Genomic DNA, 24,685 nt, shown 5'->3' with positions numbered 1-24,685 from the left:
GGCAGATGATGAGAGGGAGGGCATCTTGGCCATCTTCTGGTCACTAGGTGTGGGGGGGAGGTAGTTGTGAATTTCTTGCATTGTGCAGGGGGTTGGACTTGATGACCCTGGTGGTCCCTTCCAACTCTATGATTCTATGACAATCACCTTCCCTTCCCCTCCCCACAACAGACACCCTGTGAGGAAGGTGGGGCTGAGAGAGCTCTAAGAGAGCTGTGACTAGCCCCAGCTGGCTTCATGTGTAGGAGTGGGGAAACCGACCCAGTTCACCAGATTAGTGTCCGCCAGGTACTAGCTGGAGATCTCCCGCTATTACAACTGGTCTCCCGCCGACAGAGATCAGTTCACCTGGAGAAAATGGCCGCTTTGGCAATTGGACTCTATGGCATTGAAGTCCCTCCCCTCCCCAAACCCTGCCCTCCTCAGGCTGTACCCCAAAAACCTCCAGCCAGTAGCAAAGAGGGACCTGGCAACCCTACACACGTATCATGTATTTTGGCCCTTAGGCTGAGAGAGATTTCGTGTTGTCCTTTGATCGGTGCAAGGTCCCTGCAGAAGGCCATGAGCAGCTGAGAAGCCGGGCAGGCTAGCAATCCTGTCCGTCCCAGGCCACCCGTCTCCATGCCCCAGGTTCTTGCCAGCTCTTGGGCCCGAGCCCCGGCAGCTGTGATGCTCTGCAGTCGGAGCAGCGTGCCTGGCCTCTCCCGATAAATTAGCTGGGGAAAGTTTATGGAGATGAATTCACCACCGTTCCTTCTGCTCCAACCAATTACCTACCTGGAGAAGTTGACTCCCCTCCAAGCATAAACTCTTGGCAGCTGCATAATTCCTATCCACTTTTTTAATGCATATGTACAGTATATGTATATTTACTTAGTTTGAGTTGATGGCCTTTTTTATGATCGCGGTCGTAAAAGTCCTCGAGGGTTCTTCTATACGGCTTGTGCTGAGCAGCCTGGTAAATCCAGGTCAGAGGGAGGGAGGGGGAGGAAAGAGAGGCAGGCGGAACAACAGAGGCAGCCTTTAGCAACCCTGATTGTTCCCCATCAAGTCGGAAACGATTTATGGTAACCCCAGCAAGAGGCTTCCCAGGCAAGAGAGAAGCAGAGGTGGTTTGCCATTGCCTTCCTCTGCAGAGTCTTCCTTGGTGGTCTCCCTCCCAAGTACCAACCCTGCTTAGCTTCCAAGATCTGACTAGATCGGGCTACACAGAAGAAGGAGGAGGAGGAGGAGGAGAAGTTGGTTTTCATATGCCGACTATCTCTACCACTTAAGGGAGAATCAAACCGGCTCACAAACACCTTCCCTTCCCCTCCCCACAACAGACACCCTGTGAGGTAGGTGGGGCTGAGAGAGTGTGGCTAGCCCAAGGTCCCCCAGCAGGCTTCGTGTGCAGGAGTGGGGAAACAAATCCAGCTCACCGGATTAGCCTCCGCCACTCACGTGGAGGAGTGGGGAATCAAGCCTGGTTCTCCAGATCAGACTCCACTGCGCCAAACTACCGCTCTTAACCACTACACCACGCTGGCACCACCATACGGTTCCACATCCCCCCACCCCAAATTGATGAGTTTCATAGTTTTGTGTTTTTATGAAATCGACCATCCACTCCGCAGACTCTGCAGGTGTCAAAATGTTTGTGGCTCACTATCATATATGTCAGAGTCCAGTGAATCCTGGCTGTGGGACCATTCCAGTACTTCCCATTTTCCACTCCAGTGGAGATCTAATTACATAGAAATTAGTGGTGAGAACAATCATTTCATTTTATAGCATCGGGGACTAAGCTTGCTGTAAATCAGAACGAGAGAGAGAGAGATTCGGGGACCAGGACAGCATAAGGTAGTTGGGAACCACTGCTCACTATATTCTCCCCGCAGGAAGCCATTTAGGGGAGGTAGGAAGACATTCCTCCCTGTATTTCAGACCAGATGTGGTTATTCTTCAGGAGCACCTGTCTTTTTAACCAACTTACAAGCTCTACATACAATAATAGTCAAAACTGTTGTAAAGAATTAAGTGGGCCTGTGAGGTATGCCGGCCAAAGGAGGAACCGTGCTGAGAGCCAAATAACGGGATGCTTTTTTGCAAAAGCTTTAGCAACTGACTAGCCCCACTTTTCCAGCATTTATTCCGACTGGCTATGCAGCATTTTCTCCAAGACTATTCAGAGCGAAGTGACCTTTTATGCAGGGACATTTGCCCGCATTTTCCAGATTCTGGCTAAAACAGCACCGGGAAAACATGGGCAAAACACATGGGGAGAGCGAGGCGACCTCTGACGGACAGGGAAGCCCTGAAGCAGTCAGCAGGGGTGACCACGGCGAAATGTCTCTGCATAAAAAGCCAATGCCTCCTATCTTCATTCTGCTTCAGCTTTAATGATGTCCTCAACAGTGTGTGCACAGCCAACGTGGTATAGTGGTTAAGAGCAGTGGTTTGGAGCGGTGGACTCTGATCTGGAGAACAGGGTTTGATTCCCCACTCTCCCACATGAGCAGCAGAGGCTAATCTGATGAACTGGATTGGTTTCCCACTCCTACACACAAAGCCAGCTGGGTGACTTTGGGCAAGTTAGAGCTCTCTCAGCCCCGCCTACCTCGCAGGGTGTCTGTTGTGGGGAGGGGAAGGGAAGGTGATTGTAAGCCGGTTTGAGTCTCCCTTAAGTGGTAGAGAAAGTTGGCATATAAAAACCAACTCTTCTTCTTCTCACACCACCAGATCTGATTGGCATCCATCCCCTTCCCGGCTAGGATTGCTAGGTCCCTCTTCCTGGCGTGTATGACAAAGGCCACTGATCTCAGGTTATACTGGGGAGATGAAGAGACAGCAAATCACTGGGGGGGGGGAAGGTGAGCTGATAGGGGTTCAGTGAAGATTTTGCCCCTCCCCAAAGTCCTCTTTCACACTAAAAATGTTTCCTGGTGAATATTCAATACATGAACATTCACTATAAAAAAGTAATCATAACAAATGTTGTTTTGCTATTTTGATTTTAGTATCTTTTAATGCTTGGGAGAATGTCCCCCTCCCCACTGAAATCTCTCCCCACACCCCAAATCCTGAAATGGTGCCTTCGATGGAAGTTCAGTCCATGTTCACAACCTTGATTATCTCTGTATTCCTTAAATTTTCCTGATTTCATCTTTCTGATCTGGCTCAAAGGGCTAATTTGGCTGAAATGTGTGTGTGTGTGTGTGGGGGGGGTCATTCCTCTTACGAGCACTGCCTATTTTACTTTTGTAGTGCATTGGCTAGTGCCTGTACCATCATCAATTTAACTAATCGTTGGGCCACTTTATTTGATTTGATTTTTAATCAATATTTTGGTAAACATAAACATGCAAACTGAAAATATGCCTATCTATGCAAACGCGCACAAATGTTTCAAAAATAATTTTAAATAATACTTCAAGGCTACCAGCTTACCTCCCTAAAGCGTTGTCCTACAAATCAAATATCCTTTAAAAACACACACACAACAACAACATTTTTTTATGGGTACATGTCTTCTTTGGCATTAAAGCAAACGTCTCCTGATAATTAAAAAACAAATTGAAAGGCTTTTACGACTGCAGCAAGGCAGAAATAAGGCTTTTATTTGCTTTTAGTGGGTTTGGCGGGTTGTTCCAGTATCACAGCTGGGTTTGGGGCTACTGGTTGGGGAAGACTTGCTCTGAAGATGCTTCCCTGTGATACAGCTGTCTGCACCCTTTCACAACCAAATTGACGGATCAGGATATGCTTGGTTCTATTGTGCAATCAAATTATGGCCGAAAAAGAAATCCACCTAATCTGTACCACTAACAACGCAATGTTATGAGTTTCTTGTTAGTGCAATAAATGTGGGTTTCATTATCAAATTCATTATAACACTGGCAGTTATTTGCAAAGTGGAATTACATAACCTAAATCTTTCAGAGCACTACAGAGACAGTGTGAGGTCGTATTTAAGGTATCGGAATCGGAGCTGGGAGCAGGAGATCTCCAGCTAGTACCTGGAGGTTGGCAACCCTACTTATAGTTGCTAATTTAGGTTTCCAACCTCCAGGTAGTAGCCGGAGATCTCCTGCTATTACAACTGATCTCCAGCCAGTAGAGATCAATTCACCTGGAGAAAATGGCCGCTTTGGCAATTGGACTCTATGGCATTGAAGTCCCTCCCCTCCCCAAACCCTGCCCTCCTCAGGATCCACCCCAAAACCTCCCACCAGTGGCAAAGAGGGACCCAGCAACCCTAGATTCAGAGATCTATCCACAGGAAGCGCTGAGGGTTGTGGATCTTCCCCTCCAGACACCAGTGGCTCCTGACCCTGGGAAAGTTGATTTTTAGAGTTGCCAACCTCCAGGTACTAGCTGGAGATCTCCAGTGACCTCCAGCCAATAGAGATCAGTTCATCTGGAGAAAATGGCTGTTTTGGCAATTGGACTCTATGGCACTGACGCTCCTCCCCTCCCCAAACCCCACCCTCCTCAGGCTGTGCCCCAAAAACCTCCCGCTGGTGGCGGACAGGGACCTGACAACCCTATTGATTTTAGGGGTTACACTACTCATTTGGAGTAATAGCCAGGTGGGTCAGTGGTAGGGTTGCCTGCTCAAGGTTGGGAAATTCTTGGAGATTTTGGGGGTGGAGCCTGGGGAGGACAGGGTTTAGGACCTCAGCAGGACATAAAACCATAGAGGCCACCTTCTAGAGAAGAAAATGGCCACTGGCCATTGGACTCTGGCACTGAAGTCCCTCCCGTCCCCTAAACCCGCTCTCCTCAGGCTCCGCCCCAAACATCTCCAGGTATTTCCCAACCTGAAGCTGGCACACACACCACCAACAAGGGTTATCAACGCCATGTTGGGAAATTCTGGAGATTTAGGGGTGGAGCCTGGGAAGGGCGGGGCTACAGAGTCCACCCTCCAAAGCATCCATTTTCTCCAGGGAAAGTCATCTTGGTAGCATGAAGATCAGTTGTAATTCCAGGAGATCTCCAGGGCCCACCAGTGGTTGGCAAACCTGCCACCAATGATGAAATAAATGATGGCTTACAAAATTAGAAAATACACTAAAACGACTAAAAAGGTGTTACATATACAATCAAAAAGAGTATAATGCATACAACAAAATACAACAAAACTAGGTTACAAAATTAGTGAATAATCCAATCAAAACAGTATAAATGCAACAAACCAAGCAATGAAAACGGCCTAAACTTTCACAGAGATTAACTACAATTCTCTTCCCTCTGTTAAAAAAAAAACTTTCTCAGCCTAACCTACCTCACAGTATTGTTGTGTTAAAAAGGAGAAAGAGAGAACCATGCATCTTGCCTTGAGCTCCTTAAAGGAAGCGCGGGGGAAATGTTGATAGAAATAGACAGATGTTGAGCTACATACCTACGTAAGCGCTCTCAAGTTGCAACCAATTTATGGAGACCCCAGCAAGAGCTTTCAAGGCAAGTGAGAAGCAGAGGTGGTTTGCCATCGCCTTCCTTGGCGGTCTCCCCATCCAAGCACTGACCCTGTTTAGCTTCCGACATCTGACAAGATCGGGGTGCCCTGTGCCCCCTTCTCTCCCAGATGTTAAGCAACCCTAGCAGTTGTCAGGCAGTGCAAAATCCTAGAGATGAAATTAAGCTAAATCTTTCTCCTGTCCCTGACAAAAAGTGGAGTCTCAGTGCAATAACGTTCATCGCTTTCCAGACGCAACCCCAAGTCCTCTGAAACCCCACACACATTTGTATTTTCAGAATGTGGTGCAGCCCTTGTTTATTGCCATGCAAATGTATGACATTTAAATGTCAAAATGTACTTTCTGAACTGCAGGGAAATCTCTTTTGCAATTCATGCCACCCAAAAAAAAAAAAAAAAGCCTTTGCCACTAGACTCTATCGAAGTGTCATTTGGCTTGTCCTCCTGCCCCCTCCCCATCCCACCCCAGTGATGAACAAATCAGGGGGCTTCTGTCGAACGTGACTTCCAACCTGGACCCTTCCCTTTGCCCAGGAACAGAGTTAAGGCGCAATCATCTCGTGCATCGTGAAGACCTTTTCTTGCCTCCGCCCATCCCGCTACAGAGAAGGAGACTCAAGCTGCTTTTTATGGCTTATAATAAGCAGCCTGAGCTCTTGGCTCCGGGGAACAGCCGGGAATGTCATTAAACGGATTCCTGTGGCAGCAATTGGGGAATGTCTCTGGCACCAGTCCAACCAAGGAGGGCTCTCCAGAGCTGTAATTTTCATCTGGGAACCAGCCAAGATTAGAATGCTGCTTTCTTCCCCCCCCCCCCCCACCTCGACACTCTTTGGTTTCTCTGAGTCATAAATACTGCTGCCTCCAATCCATCCAATCTTCACTGAAAGAGGAGCAAAGCAGAATATTTGCTTGGCCATTTCCCCATTAATCCATCTATTTATTTATTTGTTTTGTTTCACGGAAAGTATATTCTGCCTTTCTGCCCAACAGGGCCAACAAGGCAGCTCCACCCTGCCACTTTTCCCTAGCACAATGAGCTAGCGTGGTGTAGTGGTTAAGAGAGGTGGTTTGGAGCAGTGGGGTTTGATTCCCCACTCCTCCACATGAGCAGCAGATGCTAATCTGGTGAACTGGGTTGGTTTCCCCACTCCTACACATGAAGCCAACTGGGTGACCTTGGGCTAGTCACACTTTCTCAGCCCCACCTACCTCACAGGGTGTCTATTGTGGGGAGGGGAAGGGAAGGTGATTGTAAGCCGGTTTGATTCTTCCTTAAGTGATAGAAAAAGTTGGCATATAAAACCAACTCTTCTTCTTCACGTTTTGGCACCCTCCTGGTTTGCTGATGACCATTTGCTTCCTCCCCAAAGCTTTCCTCCATCTTGGTGGAGCAGGAGCTGTTCAGGAAGAATTACCTTTATGTCTGCATGAAGCACCCATTCAGAAATCGCTGCCTCCCTTGTAGGAAGATGATTGACTTGGAAATTCTCAGTGTTCAGCAACCTGTGGCAGCCATTTTGTGGTTTCCTCAGTCCCCATAGCAATACCCAAAGTACAAGCCCCCTGATCTGGGTTGCCAAGGATAGCCCAACCTCGGTAGATCTCAAAAGCTAAGCGGAGTCATCCCTGGTTAGTACTTAGATGGAAGACCATCAACAAAGTTCAACATCGATCGCTATGTGGAGGCAGGTAATGGCCAACCAACTCTGATCGTCTCTTGACTTGAAAACCCTATGAGGTCACCATAAATTGGCTGCGACTGGACAGCACTTCCCACCACGACTGTCATGTCAGCCATTTTGTGGTGAGGCCCACTCTTTGGGTCACCGACCTCCATGTGGACCTGGAGATCTCCCAGAAGTGCAACTGACCCCAGACCAAAGAGATCAGTTCCCTAAGAAGAAACGGAAGCTTCATAGGGTGGACTCTATGGCATCACATCTAAGGTTGCCATGCTCCAGATGGGACCAGAAGATCTGGAATTACAACTGTCCTTCAGATCAAATAAAGCAGTTCCCCTGGAGAAAATGGCTGCTTTGGAGGATTGTATGGTATTATACTAAGCTGAGGTCCCTCCCCTCCCCAAACCCCACCTTCTCCAGGCTCCACCCCCAAATCTCCAAGAGTTTCAACACCCAGAATTGGGAGCCCTACTCCCCATTCTCAAAACTCCAAATGAACTGCTAGGATTGCCAACCTTCAGGTGGGAGCAAAATATTGACACCTCTGTGTATAAAATGTAGTCACACAAAGTCTAACACAGATAGGCTACACCATAGATATAGCTGCACAACAAATTGTATATTAGTAACACACAATGACAATTAACAATCCACTGCATCAAAGTGCAGAGCCAAGACCATAAGCAAGTATAGCCATGACATGAAATTCCAACACCCAATTAGTGTGTTCTGTACACGCAGAAAAGCTCAGTCTATTAGTAATCTTCTTATTCCTATTCACAAGTACATATAACAGGTAAGTAGTTTGTTCCAAGGCAGGAAGATCACTGGTTGAAGAGGAAGACGGCCGTTTCAATTTTCTTTTGTCAGTTCCACTTCGTAGACCTTCCATAAATAATTACGTACAATGAACATCAAAGCTTGATACAAAAATTAAAATACAATAAATACCATACAATAAATACCCTCCTCAGGCTCCACCCCAAAAACCTCCCACCGGTGGCAAAGAGGGACCTGGCAACCCTAGACATCCGCTCACAAATACTCTATGTCTAGGGTTGCCAATGTCCAGGGGATGGCTGGAGATCTTCTGGGATTATAACTGATCTCCAGCGGATAGAGATCAGTTCACCTGGAGAAATGGCCGCCTTGGAATGTGGGCTCTATGGCATTATACCCCAAACCCCACCCTCCTCAGGCTCTGCCCCAAAATATCCAGGTATTTCTCAACCTGGAGCTGGCAATCCTACACTGGTCTGATCCAGCAGGGCACCTCTTACATTCTTATGACAGGTTCTCACCTTTCCATGTGGAAGACTGGCAAAATTACGATAGTTATGAACGTAAACAAGGAATGTGGAGCCTTATTCATGCTCAAAGTATTGTAGAAAATATTAATTGCTAACCAATGCTAACCAAATAGTAAAAATGGGTTTGGAATAGCGGTAGCAGTTGCATCTAGAAGTTAGTGCTGTCATCTTCCAGGTGAGGCCTGGAGTTCTCTTGGAATTACAACTGATCTCCAGACTACAGAGATCAGTTCCCCAGGAAGAAATGGCAGCTTTGGAGGGTAGACTATGGAGTCACATCCCTGCTGAGTTCCCTCCCCTCCCCAAACTCAGCCGTAGCTGTAAATCCTACCAAATGGAGTGCCGAAGCATCTCCTGGCCACACAGACTTATGTCGCACCTAGGATCAAAGACACAGATCAGGCTATCAAAAGGTAGCCTAGATTGCAAGAGAGAGACAACTGAGGAGGCGGGGTTTGGAGAGGGGAGGGACTTCAATGCCATAGAATCCAATTGCCAAAGCGGTCATTTTCTCCAGGTGAACTGATCTGTATTGGCTGGAGATCGATTGTAATAAGAGGAGATCTCCAGCTAGTAACTGGAGGTTGGCAACCCTACTGGAAGTTGTTTTGCCCAGACCCTTCTTCACCCTTTGCTTCCAATTGCCAAAGGGGCCATTTTCTCCAGGTGAACTGTTCTCTATCGGCTGGAGATCAGTTGTAATAGTGGGAGATCTCCAGCTAGTATCTGGAGGTTGGCTACCCTACACCCAGATGAAAGGTTGCAGGTTCTCCACACTGACAGTCTGTTACCATCTTCTGCCTCTCGGCTTTCCAAAACTATGCCTTCTTCCACCCACCCAGAAGAAAACAAGACAAAAGAGGTGAGGAATGTTGTCCCTGCAATGCTCTCCATCCTCCCCATCCAGCCATTTTTCTCCCTACTCCAAAGGTAGGATTGTCCGCTTGGGCTTGGGAAAAAGCTGGAGACTTTTTTTTGGGGGGTGGAACCTGGGGAGGGCAGGGTTTGGGGAGGGGAGGGACCTCAACAGGTCCCTATAGAGTGCCATAGAGTCCAGCCTCCAAAGCAGCCATTTTCTCCAGGGGAACCGATCTTGGTCATCTGGCGATCAATTGTAATAGTGGGAGATCTCCAGGTGCCACCTGGAGGTTGGCAAGCCCATCCAAAGGCTTTCGCAGAGGGGGCAGAGCCTTCAGCATTCCATGAAATCCCAGAGTTTCTCCTTCCCATTCTGCTCGTACGACTTGTGCCAAGTCTCTCAACAACCTGCCTTTTGTTTCCCCCAGCACCTGCTTTCCTCTTCAAGCTGCGCATTCCAGCCCAAATATTTCCCCCCACCACTTCTCTTTGACCTTGCTCTCTCCACACCTGCAGCCAGTTTATCTAACCTGGCATCTCATTTATGTCTCGAACCAACCTGCAAAAAACTGTGTCTTATCTAGTTTAGCGCCTCGCAGGAAACTTTCCCCAGGGATGGATAATAAAACCTTCAGGTCTTTCCCCGGTACCTCCTCCTTTTTTCCCCTCCCCAATTCGCAGCATCCCCCCAAAAACCGACCATCAGTCGCCACGGATAGACGGCAGAGCCGCTTGCTGAGAGCGGCAGATTGTTATTTTATCAGCTGTGCCTGTCTAAGCAACCTGCATCTTGTCACCTCGGCAGGAGAGGGATGCCAGACAAGTTGGTGGAGGCTCAACGCAGAGCCCATAAATCGAGGGGCTGCTCCCAGCCCCTGTGCCAAGGAGGAGAAATCATGGGGACACCTTCCTGCACAGATACAATATGTGCGTGTGGTCAAGTACAAGGGCCGGTTAGGCTTGGCCGCTGAAAAGTCATATCGCTCGCCCCCTCTCCCAAAGTTACCGCTCGCAGGGGGAGCCAGGCGTCCAATGTCAGACGGAAATTGAGGGCTGTCTCTCAGGGGCTGCTTAGCATTCCGGTGGCATGCGCCGGCAGGGAGCAAACGGGTCCTGCTCAGCTTTCGAGGCACGTCCACGAGTCATCGGCAGGTTTAAGGCCCAGCCAAGGCAAGCCAGAATGAGGCAGTGATGGAGTGATGGAGCGCATGGCCACACATGCCCGTGCACACATAAGAGAGTGGAATGGACGCATGCGGCACACTGATATATACAGCTCGTGCTGTCTCTTTTTCTCTCTCTGGCCATGCGTGGCTGAGAGCCAGCATGGTGTAGTGGTTAAGAGCGGTGGTTTGGAGCGGTGGACTCTGATCTGGAGAACCAGGTTTGATTCCCCAGTCCTCCACATGAGTGGCAGACTCTAATCTGGTGAACTGGATTTGTTTCCCCACTCCTACACATGAACCCTGGGCTAGTCACAGCTCTCTTAGAGCTCTCTCAGCCTACCTACCTCACATGGTGTCTTTTCTGGGGAGTGGAAGCCGTTTTGAGTCTTCCTTAAGTGGAGGAGAAGGTTGGCATATAAAAACCAACTCTTCTTCTTTTTCCTCCTCGAGGTCACCCTGCCGACTACTTCGGGGCTTTGCCTTGATAATGCATGCATTGTCTGACTGTCAGAGGTCACCTCGCTCTCCTCATGCTTTTCCGTGCATTTTGCCCTCGTTTTCTGGATTCATGTTTAGCCAGCATCCAGAAAACCCAGGCAACATGAGCAAAAAAGCGTGGGAAGAGCAAGGCGACCTCTGATGGTCGGAAAATGCATGCATAATCAAGGCAAAGCCCCGAAGCAGTCGGGGGGTGACCTCGAGGAAACAGCCTTGCATAAATGCCCCCGCTTACACATACACATGTGTGAGCAACATGCTGCTGTAGACAAGGATCTCTCTTAATGGTTGTTTCATTTTCAATATATCGGAGGCTTGTTCTATTGTTGGGGTATTTGGTGGTCCTAATTTTGTTTTTCTCTGCTTTTAGATGATATTGCCAATCTCGAGCCTTTAGGGATCGAAAAACAAAAAGCCCTGCAGTATCTTTGATTAAGGTCAACCACAGTGACACAAAACAGGGTACAAGCCTCCAAGTTCTCCAGCACTCTTTGTCAGACAGGATTTTTTACAAAAGCATTTTGTCCGGATCAAGTAGACTCCCTAGCCCACATTGTTTTAGCGTGTTCACAAAATAATATTGCACGAAATAAATATATCACTCCCTAGATAAAACAGCAAATGACACTTTCTCAGAAGCGGATAGTGTGTTATCTGCTATCAAGTAGATTGGTGAATTGCGTGAGAAATGTGGCAACTGTTCTCTTTATAGTGTCAAGAAGTGTGAAATGGCAGATGGATAGCCAATGGCTGTTGAATCTAAGGAAGGGAAAGGGAAAGCAGAAGACAAAGATCATTAAGACAGCAATCTGAGAATCCCGCCACCTTGTTGTGTGTATTTATTTTTAACATCCAAGCTGATGAACAGTTCTGGAGTACTCAAGAGCTTGTACCTTTTTTCCCTGATATTTTGGTTGGTCTTAATAATAAAAAAGTATTCTATAGCGTTTTGGTTTGGGATCTTTCCAAAAGAACCAAAAAGTTGGTTGAAAGCAGGGGAACGAAACCAAGGCTTCCATCAAGGGTTGCCAACCTCCAGGTAGGGCTTGAAGATCTCCTGGAATTACAACTCATCTCCAGACTACACAGACCCGTCCCCCTGTAGGAAATGGCAGCTTCAGAGGGTGTCCTCTATAGCATTACACTTCACTGAGATTTCTCTCTTCCCCAAACTCCATTCTTCCAAGGCGATACCTGCAAAGCTCCAGGAATTTCCCTAAATTCGGCAACCTTACTTCCATCTGATACACACTTACTTGAGAAGAGGTCCCCCTGATCCCAGCAGGACTTATGAATCATACATATGTGTGAACATACTTTCACACTGTGACAACCATTTCCTATCAGGAAAGGAACCATGGTAAACCATCTACTTTCTATGCAAAAGGTTCCAGGTTCCATCCCCGGAGTCTTCAGTTAAGGATCACGTAGCAACTGATGCAAAAGACCTCCACCTCGAACCATAGAGAGCAGCTGCTGGTCAGAGTAGAGTCGACAATATTGACCTTGATGGGCCAATGGTCTAACTTACCATAAGACAGTTTCATTTGGAGTGGGGTGATGGCTCAGTGGTAGAGCATCTGCTTTCCATTCAGAAGGTCCCAGGTCCAGGCCCTGGCATCTCCAGCAAAAAGGATCTAGTAGCAGGTGGTATGAGACCATGGAGAGCCGCTGCCAGTCCGAGCAGGCAACACTGATCTTGAGAGAGACTGATGATCTAACTCAGTATAAAGCAGTTGCATGTGTTCCTGTATGTTCAACTGATTTCCCTATGAGGACAAGACAACCCAGTTGGGAATGATTGCTCTAGTGGTACAAGAGTATCACGTCCAACTCTGTGTGGACCTAACACACAGCTAACACACATTGGCATGTGAATGTTGATATTCACTGAATTTTGGACTTTTAGCAAAACATGTTACTGTAAATATCTGCAACCTAGAGTATGTTGATGTTTATCCACAGCATCTTAAGAGTGGAAAATGTCCAAAATACCTGTTTGCTGGTGTGGGTTTTTGACGTTTACACCCATGCCATGGAATATGTGTTTTACTGGCAAATAATGAAAACACGGTGACAATTGGATATTTATTGAAGGTTGGCTTTGAAATTTAGGCATGGGTCAGATGTTATGGCAAACCAGAGTTTTCTGCTATATGAACAAGAGTTCTTCTTCCCTCATACACAACCCACTGAGTGAAGACTGCTTTCATGGCAAACCATAATTCGCCATAATATTTGTTTGAGCAAACTGAGGTTTGTGATTTCCCTGCATACCAGGATTCTAAATGATGGTTTAATTCTGGTTTTGGGATTCTGGTTTATAGAGAAAGGGCAAACCATAGTTTGCTAATGTGTTTTTGTATATGCACATATAAACCTTGACTGATACAAATAGAAATTCCGGTCTCACCTGACTCACATGCTTCCTTGTACACTGACAATCCATTGCTATGGCGTAATTGTTGTGGTGTTATTGGTGGGGGGAGCCATTCCTAAACCACATCCACACATCCTTGGATATTGCATCGATGCCCTATAGCAATTGTTTGCATCTGCATTGTCTTGTCTGCATGAGAAAAATCAAATTGTGAATTATTATTGCTATAGCACAATGATGCAATATCTAATGATGTGTGAATTCAGGTAGCCAAGTCTGGGTTAGGAAATTCCTCGACATCCAGGGGTGGAGCTTAGGGAGGGGATTTGGGGAAGGGATGGACCTCAGTGGGTTATAAAGCCATACTGTCTACTCTCCAAATCAGCCACTTCCTCCTGGGGAATTGATGTCTGTAGTCTGGATATCAGTTGTAATTCCAGGAGATCTCCAGGTCTCTCCTGGTGGCAGTTCACATCCTAAGACCTATAGCCTCATGTTCGCCACGTGCAACCTTTGTTCAGTGTGGTTCCCTTTCACTGATCTTTCCAATCGCAGCCTGTGGGCATTAATGAGGTGAAACTGTGCCAGAGCCTGATCGCATCCGTGATGCCAGATCAGTGTGAGGCATAGCGTTCTCTTCTGTGCCCCATCTGTGCTCTTTAAAAACTGTTTCAGCCATGGACCTTGGCCCAGGGTACTTACGCTCTCCTACTCACAGTATGTCACCAACCCAAAGAGAAAGCCTGACCCTGCTGGTGAGGATAGGATCGGACTAAGTTACTTCCCCACGCCTCTACCACATCCACTTCCAGCCACATGCATGATTTGTTTTTTTAAGGGGCCACCCTAAAAATGAGTAAGATCAGCAACTGCCCATTTGTGGAAATTCCCTGTGGTGGCTCCCACCTTGTGGAACAACCTGCCTGAGGTGGTCAGGAAGGTCCCACGCTTCTCTCATTTTGCAGAATGCACAAAACATAAATGTTCAGGAGGGGATTCTTACAAAGGGAATAGAACAGTAGTATAATGGTGTCGGAGGAGAGTGTTACGGATACTGTGGATGGCCAAAAAAACAAATCAGTGGGTTATAGATCAAGTCAAGCCTGAACTGACCCTAGAAGCTAAAATGACTAAACTGAGGCTGACATACTTTGGGCACATTATGAGAAGATAAGAGTCACTAAAGAAGACAGTCATGCTAGGAAAGCTGAAGGCAGCAGGAAAAGAGGAAGACCCAACAAGAGATGGATTGACTCTATAAAGGAAGCCACAACCCTCAGTTTGCAAGACCTGAGCAAGGCTGTGAAAGATAGGATGTTTTGGAGGACATTGTTTCAAAGGGTCGCCATGAGTTGGAAGGGACTTGACGGCACTTAACACACATATAATGAACAGCATGGGAGGCTGCTTCCATAAGGGATTGCATTGTAGTCTATTGCAATGTTTACTGTATGTATCACTTCCCTTTTTTTCCTGCAATGTCCTCTACCATTGTAAACTCCTTTCTTCATTATGGTGTGTCATGCCTGAGACCGTTTTTGTTGCCTACGGCAACTATAAATGGGAGGTTTTGCCTGTGCCACTCTCCTGATGCACATTTTTCCTATCCAAATTCTCAAAATAAGCCCCCATGCAGTGTTGAGAATTTGGAGGGGGGGATGTGCATCTAGAGAGCGGTAAATCCAAGGCAAAACCTCCCATGCATAAATGTCCTTAGGTAGTGATTTTGTTTACATTGTTTTCCAGTTCGGTAAACTTAGTCCTCTTACATTGTTCATTGGAGGTATTAGCTGTTCTGACTGCATTGCTTTTCCTATGTTGTAATCTGACTTGAGTCTCAGTGAGAAAGGTGGGCTATAAATGCAAATAATAATAGCAATAACAACAACAAGAAGAAGGTAGTTTGCATTTCAAGGGTAGTGCAATACACCAGAACATTTTTATTGCCCTGAGATGCATCCACGCATTTATGGTTCTTGCAGATTTGCACAGGTACAGCAGCTAAAAAGGAAGCATGTGCTTCTCATCCCAAAGGCATACAGTACAGTCTCTAGAACCCTCAAAACAGCACACTATACATATGTGAATATCAGACAGCTACAGACATGTAAAACCAGGCAGACACCACATCGTGTACACCTCATGAAGAAGGAAGAGGAGTTGGTTTTTATACCCCAATTTTCTCTGCCTTTAAGGAGACTCAAACCAGCTTACCATCTCCTTCCCTTCCTCCCCCCACAACAGACACTTTGTGAGGTGGGTGGGGCTGAGAGAGTTTGGAGAGAACTGTGACTAGCCCAAGGTCACCCAGCAGGCTTCATGTGGAGCAGTGGGGAAACTAACCCATTTCACCAGATTAGAGTCCGCTGCTTATACTGGGGAACAGAGATCAAATTGTGAACTCCGATACAAAAATTGAAAAAGTTCTGCATGTTCCATATTTCTGCTCTGCAACAGTAGCGTTCCCAATCTCTGTGTGGGGCCTGAGATCTCCTGGAATTCCAACTGATCTCCAGAGCTCAGGGATCAGTTCCCCTAGAGAAAATGGCTGCTTTGGAGAGTGGACTTTATGGCATCCCCCAAATCTCCAAGCATTTCCCAACTTGGAGCTGGCATCCCTAACAATAGGCCCTCCCCGCATTGCCTATGGTGTCAGCAAAGGGCACAAGATGGGAGCTCAAGATATGCCAGCTCTTTGTGGGGAATCAAGTCTGGTTCCTTTTGTTTCTGGGGTGTCTTTCGTGCCAGGGGGTCACAAACATCAACCTCAGAAAGGCGTCTATAGTCACTGAACCCAACCAATTCCCAATCACCCCTGACTGTCATGGAAGGGCTCTAATCTCATTTCTGAATAGGGTTACCAACCTCCAGGTGAACACACATGAACACACATGAAGCTGCCTTGTCTACTCAGACTGGTAGTGGCTCTCCAGGGTCCCATGTCTTTCACTACTTGCCTGGTCCCTTTAACTAGAGATGCCAGGGACTGAACCTGGGACTTTCTGCATGCCAAGCAGATGCTCTATCACTGAGCCACAGCCCCTCCAGGTGGTAGATGGAGATCGCCTAGGATTACAACTGATCTCCGGGCGACAGAGACCAGTTCCCCTGGAGAAAATGGTTGCTTTGGAAGGTGGACTCTATGGCATTATACCCCATTGAAGCCCCTCCCCCAAACCTCACCCTGTTCAGACTCCACCCCCAAAATCTCCAGCAGGAGATCTCCAGCTACTACCTTAGGGATGCCAGGTCCCTCTCCACCATCGGTGGAAGGTTTTTGGGGTGGAGCCTGAGGAGGGGAAGGTTTGGGGAGGGGAGGGACTTCAATGCCATAGAGTCCAACTGCCAAAGCGGCCATGTTCTCCAGGGGAACTGATCTCTATTGGCTGGAGATCAGTTGTAATACCAGATCTCCAGCTACTACCTTAGGGTTGCCAAGTACCTCTTCGCCACTGGCGGGATATTTTTGGGGCGGAGCCTGAGGAGGGTGGGGCTTGGGGAGGGGAGGGACTTCAATGCCATAGAGTCCAGTTGCCAAAGTGGCCATTCTTCTCCAGGGGATCTGATCTCTATTGGCTGGAGATCAGTTGTAATAGCAGGAGGGGCTGTGGCTCAGTGGTAGAGCCTCTGCTTGGCACGCAGAAGGTCCCAGGCTCAATCCCCGGCATCTTCAGTTAAAAGGACTAGGCAAGCAGGTGATATGAAAGACCTCCACCTGAGAGCCCTTGCCGGTCTGAGTAGACAATACTGACTTTAAAGGACCAAGGGTCTTATTCAGTATAAGGCAGCTTCAAGTGGTCATGTGTACCTGGAGGTTGGCAACCCTACTGGTTGCCGCTAAAAATGGGAGGGAGAGAAAAGAAGGTCACCGCGTACTCGCCGGCTGGCTTTTGAAAATCTTCTCTCTCTTTGGTTCGGTGATAACAACCTCGGGAGCCTGGTAAAAGGAGGAAGGGAGGAGAATAGCAAGATCAGTTTCATTTAGCCGGGTGGGTGAGCAGGAGAAAGGAAGGGGGGTGTCAGGCCAGGCGGGAGAGTGCCGGCAGCAGAGGCCGATGAGGAATAGCAGCGGGGGAAGAGTGACTGTCTGCATATGTGCTCTTTCAGTGCTCTGAAAAATGTCTCTCGCAGAGGAGGCGAGGAGCGGCGTGAAGGGCAGGCGGGCCGGCGAGCTGCTCCCCTCTCCCCTCTCGTAGTTTTGCTTAACTCTATACTCATTGTATCAAAAGAGCCAGCGGTGGGACACGCCGTAAAGATGAGTTATCGGCCCGCGACAGGCAGAAATATAACATCATGGAAATGCTAATGACTCCGCGCTGCCTTTCTTTATGGCGAGTGTAATACAGACTTCAATCATAAAAACAATCTCCCAACATTTTAATGGGCTCCATCATGCACACGCTTGTCCGTATATTTGAAAGATAAATCAAGGCCCCCAGTTGGAATGAATTTCCCGTCAAACTCTTGCTACTCGTCGGAAATTGATTGGCTTTAAGTCTGGATAGTTTTCGCAGGCTGGGCTGGCTGCAGAGCCGGGAAAGGGGGGTGCACCCAGTGGGGGGGGGGTTTTGCAATGCTAGAGCCCATCCCTGCCATTTGGGCTCGCCGGAGATTGCTAGTTGGGACCTGTCTCGCAGGAAGGAAGCTTTGCAGGGAATTGCTCCGGCGCCTAGCGGAAGAGGAAAGAGCCACCACGCCTTCCTCCCCATGCTACTTTCCCCAGGAGCCTCTGTTTGGGGCATGCAAATTGTGGTCAACTGTAGCCAAACCCAGGCGAGCAAGGGGAAGATCCAGATGCAAGTGGATCACGCGCCGCCGCCTCTCGTTCTGTTTACAAAATATTGGCTCTGATGCAGGGCTTGCAAATAAATCTGCACGGGTTAATAAAGCACTCGAATTTTTTTTTTACGAAGCTCGCCTGGCTGTGCATTCCTGTGTTTGTGGCCTAGGAGAGAGAGAGAGAGAGAGAGAGAGAGAGAGAGAGGAGTGTTTGTCTGTCTGGTCTTCCGTAAGCAATTCATACTCACTATAGGCGAAAAAGCAAGTGGGTATGAACAAAAGCATTCCGAGTGACTTTGCAAGTTGAGACTATCGTACTTTGGTCACATTATGAGAAGACAAGAGTCACTGGAAAAGACAATCATGCTAGGAAAAGTTGAAGGCAGCAGGAAAAGAGGAAGACCCAACAAGAGATGGATGGACTCAATAAAGGAAGCCACAGCCCTCAATTTGCAAGATGTGCAAGGCTGTCAAAGATAGGACATTTTGGAGGACTTTCATTCATAGGGTAGCCATGAGTCGGAAGCGACTTGACCGCACTTAGCACACACCCGCATGCAAGTTGATGGGACACTAAAAAGTTCCTGCTGCATTGTGGATCCAAAAGGGGGGATTTGTAGTTCCTTAAGAAAAGATGCCCTGTCCCAGACGACTTTGAGGTTTGGATGCAGAGTCTGGTAACAAGCATGGAGACATAAATATTAGAGAGCCCTGCTAGAGTTGCCAGCTTTGGGTTGGGAAATACCTGGAGATGTTGGGGGTGGAGCCTGAGGAGGGCAGGGTTTGAGGAGGGGAGGGACTTCAGTGGGGTATAATGCCCTAGGAGTCCACCTTCCAAAGTGGCCATTTTCTCCAGGTGAACTGACATCTAGTGCCTGGAGACCAATTGTGATCCCAGGAGATCTCCAGCTTCCACCTGGAGGTTGGCAACCCTAGGCACTGTTGTGCATGATTGATGTTCTGATGGCAAACTGTACAACACAGAAAAGGCTGCAATATGCCCGTGTGGTGATTGGTCTTACGTTTACTAGGGATGTCGCTGCTTCTGAGCCCTGGGGTTGCTCCTCAACTCTTGTCCTGCATTCTTTTCTGGCTGCCCTGTCCACATATGGTAGGGTTGCCAACCTCCAGGTAGTAGCTGGAGATCTCCTGCTATTACAGCTGCTCTCAAGCCGATAGAGGTCAGTTCACCTGGAGAAAATGGCCGCTTTGGCAATTGGACTCTATGCCATTGAAGTCCCTCCCCACCCCAAACCCTGCCCTCCTCAGGCTCCACCCCAAAAACCTCCCACCGGTGGTGAAGAGGGACCTGGCAACCCTAGCATATGGCCACACTTACCTGCAGTCCCTGTAAAAGGAAGAATGGGAAAAGCTCCTTGTAGGATGATCGTTACTGGATTGCCAACTCTGAGTTGGGAAATTCCCAGAGATTTTGAATTTTAATGGGTTATTGTGAATGTTCCTGTATTTTAATGGACTATACTGTGATGTTATTGATGTTCGCCTCTCTGATCCCGGCCTCGGTTGGGATAGAGCGGGGTATAAATCAAATGAATGATTTAATGAATGAGATTTGGAGGTGGTGTCTTGGGAGGGTGGAGTTTGAGGGAGAAGAAGAAGAGTTGGTTTTTAAATGCCAACTTTCTCAACCACTTAAGGAAGAATCATACCGGCTTACAATCGCCTTTCCCTCCCCACAACAGACACCCTGTGAGGTAGGTGGGGCTGAGAGAGTGTGACATTAGGGAAAATTTTCTAACAGTTAGAGCGGTTCCTCAGTGGAACAGGCTTCCTCGGGAGATGGTAATCTCTCCTTCCCTGGAGGTTTTTGACCCATCTGTCAGCAATGCTGATTCTATGACCTTAGGCAGATCAAGAGAGGGAGGGCAGCTTGGCCATCTTCTGGGCATGGAGTAGGGGTCACTGGGGGTGTGGGGGGCAGGTAATTGTGAAATTCTTGCTTTGTTCAGGGGGTTGGACTAGATGACCCTCGTGGTTCCTTCCAACTCTATGATACTATACTACTATAGTAGCCCAAGGTCACCCAGCTGGCTTCATGTGTAGGAGTGAGGAAACAAATCCAGTTCACCAGATTAGCGTCCGCCGCTCATGTGGAGGAGTTGGGAATCAAACCCGGTTCTCCAAATCAGAGTCCTCCGCTCTTAACCACGATACCACGCTGGCTTAGTGGCGATGTGGTGCTGTAGTGTCCGCCCTCCAAAGCAGCCACTTTCTCCAGGGGAACTCATCTCTACAGTCTGGAGATCAGTTGTAATTCCAGGAGAGCTCCAATGACAACTTGGAACCCTATAGGGACAGTCTTCACCAGAACAACCAGGCAGCTAAGAACGAAATGGAGCGATAACACATTGCTGGTTCTGAGTTGAAAAGCTTCGGGGTATGATAAAAGTAATAAGGGAATCACCCTCTTTGTGGTGTAAACCCTCTATGCCAAGTGCATTAAAAACGATGGTGTTTGCTGAAGATCTGAGGTGCCAGTTTGTGCAGTCGCTGAGACGGGAACTCCTTGAGATCTCCTTGGTCACGGCCTCACAGCTGTTAGGCTTCCCCTAAATCTGCCATGTGTGAATGTTTTGAGACCTTGGTTTTTGCTTACTCTACACTGAATCTCTCCCTTCAGTCTACTAGCTGTTTGCAGCCTCACTGTGTCTTCATGAGACCTTGTCCCTGATGCTTAACTCCTTGTTTGTTTGTTTGTTTGTTTGTTTACTTTGTATCCCGACTTCCTCCCCAATGAGGACCCAAAGCAGCTTACATCATTCTCCTTGTTTTATCTTTACAACCACCCTGTGAGGTAGGTTAGGCTGAGAGTGTGTGACTGGCCCAAGGTCACCCAGCAAGCTTCCGTGGCAGAGTGGGGATTATGAACCTGCATTTCTCCAATCCTAGTCTGACACTTTAACCCCTACACCAGGGGTGGGGAACATCCGCCAAGGGCCATTTGGATATTTATAACATCATTCGCGGGCCTTACAAAATTATCAACTGAAAAATTAGCCGACCAGGCCCCAAGCAGGCAGCTGCCCCAGATGACACACACATACACCCCGCTGCACACGGGCAAGCAGGCAGGTCTGTTGCACCAGCCGGGCAGAGCCGTCCAGCCACACGCCAGAGTTGCTCCTGCTCTGCATGGTCAGGGCTGGATTCTACAGCCGGCTCCTGCTACCTCCGCCTGCAGGGATGAAATGAGGACACAATGGCTAAGAACTTACCCCACCCCGTGCATTCTGGCCCTGCCCCCTTTAACCCCTCCATTGTCGCCACTTCCGCCCCCAGCCCTCTTGTAGTACAGAGGGAATACGTTTCTCCATGGCCCTGATGGGAAAGGGTTAACACAGTTTCTTGGGCGGTCCTAGCAGCTCCCTAGCTAACGACTCTTCTGCAAGGGGGGGAAAGGGTTCCTTTTCTCGGCAAAACAAACTCACATCCACCTTGAATAGAGGCTATTCCTGTCTGCGGGAGGGGGTGGATCACCAGTCTTAGCGCCTTCTGAGCTAGAGATCTGCCAGGACACATGAAGGGCCAGACCAATTGATTCAGCGGGCCTTAAACAGCCCCGGGCCTGACATTCCTCACCCCTGCCCCACACCATGCTGGCTTTCTTGCCCATCAGCCTATCCGTATGTGCTTGCACATGAGCCTAGGCAACTGTCTTGGAAGGTAGTCTGTAGTTCACAGGATGCTCAGAATGATTCAATGTTTCATGCCCACAAACTCAATCATCCTGTAGCTGTCACATACAGGCATCAAACTGGAAGTGAGCATTTTTCACTCACAAGCAAGGCTGAAATTGGATCTGGCGTTTAGCAGGGTTGCTATGGGCCTTGGCCAAAATGTTCATTTGCATTACAAAACAGCTCCCTTCTGCTTTCTTTCCTGAGAGGGGGGAATTCCCATGTGAACCATAAATCACCTTTTGAGCCTGTTTGATGCTATTTATTTTAATGTTTGATGGTTGTTAATACAGAAGAGAAAGTTGAAGAGGGGAATTTGTAATGCCAATGAGCTTCCTGCCCCATATATATGTTTACAGCCATATTAACAAGTGCATTGTTGACAGAGGTATAAGAATCGTCACGCTTGTATGAAGATGGAGGGCCAGTCTCATACACAAAAGCACTCAGGGTTGCTTACAGGTCAACTACACATTACATTTGTTCACTTGTTTACACTGGTTTTCTCTGCCGCTGACAGCAAAATTGGTGAAATAACTCCACACACACACACACACACACACACACACACACACACACTGGTTTTCATGTGAGAAAACTGCTGGGGTTGGGACAGAAGCCCTTCCTCCCCCCACACACACAAAAAAAACAACCACTATTTGGAGTGGCTTGCCTAAAACAGCTTAAGGAATTCATGGCAGAGACAAGATTTGAACCAGGGACCTCCCAGATCACAGTTCATTCCCTTAACCACTATACCACACCAGCAGATAGCAAACAGGTTGCCTTAAACATCACACATGAAATGTTCTTGTGCCCTGCAACAAGGCAGGGTGATTCAGACATAAGCCATACGCACTAGCCCAGTGGTTCCCAAACGTTTCGGGCCACCACTCCCTTGGTTCCACAAACTCAACCCCAGCACCCCCTACCCTACAAAAAGTATTATTAAAAATAGGGGTTTGCATGAATCACTAAAGAAGACAATAACTATAAAATTTCAAAACAGTAACAATTAATTGCACATCTATTCAAAATAAAATTAAAACGTTTTAGTTGAAATTTTTCAACAAAACTGATGAACTTGATCCAGTGGTTCCAGCTCTTCAAAGTCTGGAGAAAAAGTCTGATAGTTTCCACCAAATTTGCCAGTGTGGTGCCATAGCTTGATCTATTGTAAATTAGTGAACAACACAGTTGAAGAGGCCCACCTCTAGCGCCCCCCTGCTGCCCCCTTGCCTCTTAGTGCCCCCCTAGGTAATCCCACCGCCCCCTAGGGGGTGGTACTGCCCACTTTGGGAACCACTGTCCTAGCCTCTGCAGCCCACACAGCAAACATTAAGTGCAGTCAGCATCTGGATCAAGGAGCAGTCACTGAAACTCATTTTAGCTTGACTTAAAAAAAAAACAACCCAAATTCAGGTTGCCAACTTAGGTTTGCAAAACCATCCCAGCTCTGAGTTCATTAGATAGTGAGTCAATCAAAACAAGACTTGGGATGGGTGCGAGTCTTCTAATTGGTATCCCACCGGGTTTGAAGATTTATTCTTGGAAAGAAATCTCTTGGCTTTCATTGGCACTGCAGTCTGATACCAATTTATTCCCTTTAATAGTAATATGTTTATAATGACGAGGATTTCAGTGTGTGGCAGAATTGGCCCTACCTGTAAATACTGTCACTTGCAGATAAAGTTAAAACTGGCATGGCTGGGAAAGGAAGATAGCGGCGAGAAGAAGAGTTGGTTTTTATATGTCGACTTTCTCTGCCACTTAAGGAAGAATCAAACCGGCTTACAATCACCTTCCCTTCCCCTCCCCACAACAGACACCTTGTGAGATAGGTGGGGCTGAGTGAGCTCTAAGAGAGCTGTGACTAGCCCAAGGTCACCCAGCTGGCTTCATGTGTAGGAGTGGAGAAACCAACCCGGTTCACCAGATCAGCGTCCGCCAATCATGTGGAGGAGCGGGGAATCAAACCCGGTTCTCCAGATTAGAGTCCAGTCCACCGCTCCAAACCACCGCTCTTAACCACTACACCACGCTGGCTCTCAAGGCTGGCTCTCAAGACTGGCAGCTATAGGAAGACTCACGACCTGGGCTGGATATCCTCGTCCTCCTTGGTTGGCTCCTCCTGGCACACCTCTGTTGGAAACGATTGGCCTTAAAGAGCCCATGCCCTCTGCCCAAATATTCCTTATTCGGGGTCGGTATCAAGGGCTGGCATGATGGGGCAACTCCTGAGGTTCGTGGCTAGGGTGGCCAGCCTCGAGGTGGTGGATGGAGATCTCCTGCTATTACAACGGATCTCCAGGCAACAGAGGTCAGTTTCCCTGGAGAAAATGGCAGCTTCGGCAACTGGACTCTATGGCATTGAAGTCCCTCCCCTCTCCAAGCCATGCCCTCTTCAGGCTTCACCCCAAAAATCTACAGTATTTCCCAACCTGGAGTTGGCAACCCTAACCACTGAAGACTTTTAGGAAGTTCACAAAATACTTCAGGCCTGGGATGTGGAGAGGAGAAAGTCTCATTATAAGGCTGCTTCCACCCAGGAATTTGTCCCCATGTGGACAAATCCACCCCCCTTTGTTCTGAGGAGATTTCCCATGATGTTATGCTCCCTCCGAGCATGATTTGTGGGGCGCTCAGGGCCCTTTCACCTGATTCAAAGGAGGAAGTGTGGGGAAGCTATGGACACAGCACGTAGGTGAACACCCCCTTCAAAGCAGAGGGGCCTGGAGCCAAGCTCTGCCTTCAAGATGCTAGAGCAGGGATGTCAAACTCATTTGTTATGAGGGCCAGATATAACATAAATGTCACTTGGACGGGCTGGCCATGCCTCACCAGCCCTGA

Source organism: Euleptes europaea, chromosome 1 (assembly GCF_029931775.1).
Source record: "Euleptes europaea isolate rEulEur1 chromosome 1, rEulEur1.hap1, whole genome shotgun sequence".
Classification (NCBI taxonomy): domain Eukaryota; kingdom Metazoa; phylum Chordata; class Lepidosauria; order Squamata; family Sphaerodactylidae; genus Euleptes; species Euleptes europaea.
The sequence above is the reverse complement of the archived record's forward strand: the minus strand, read 5'-3'. Positions refer to the sequence as shown.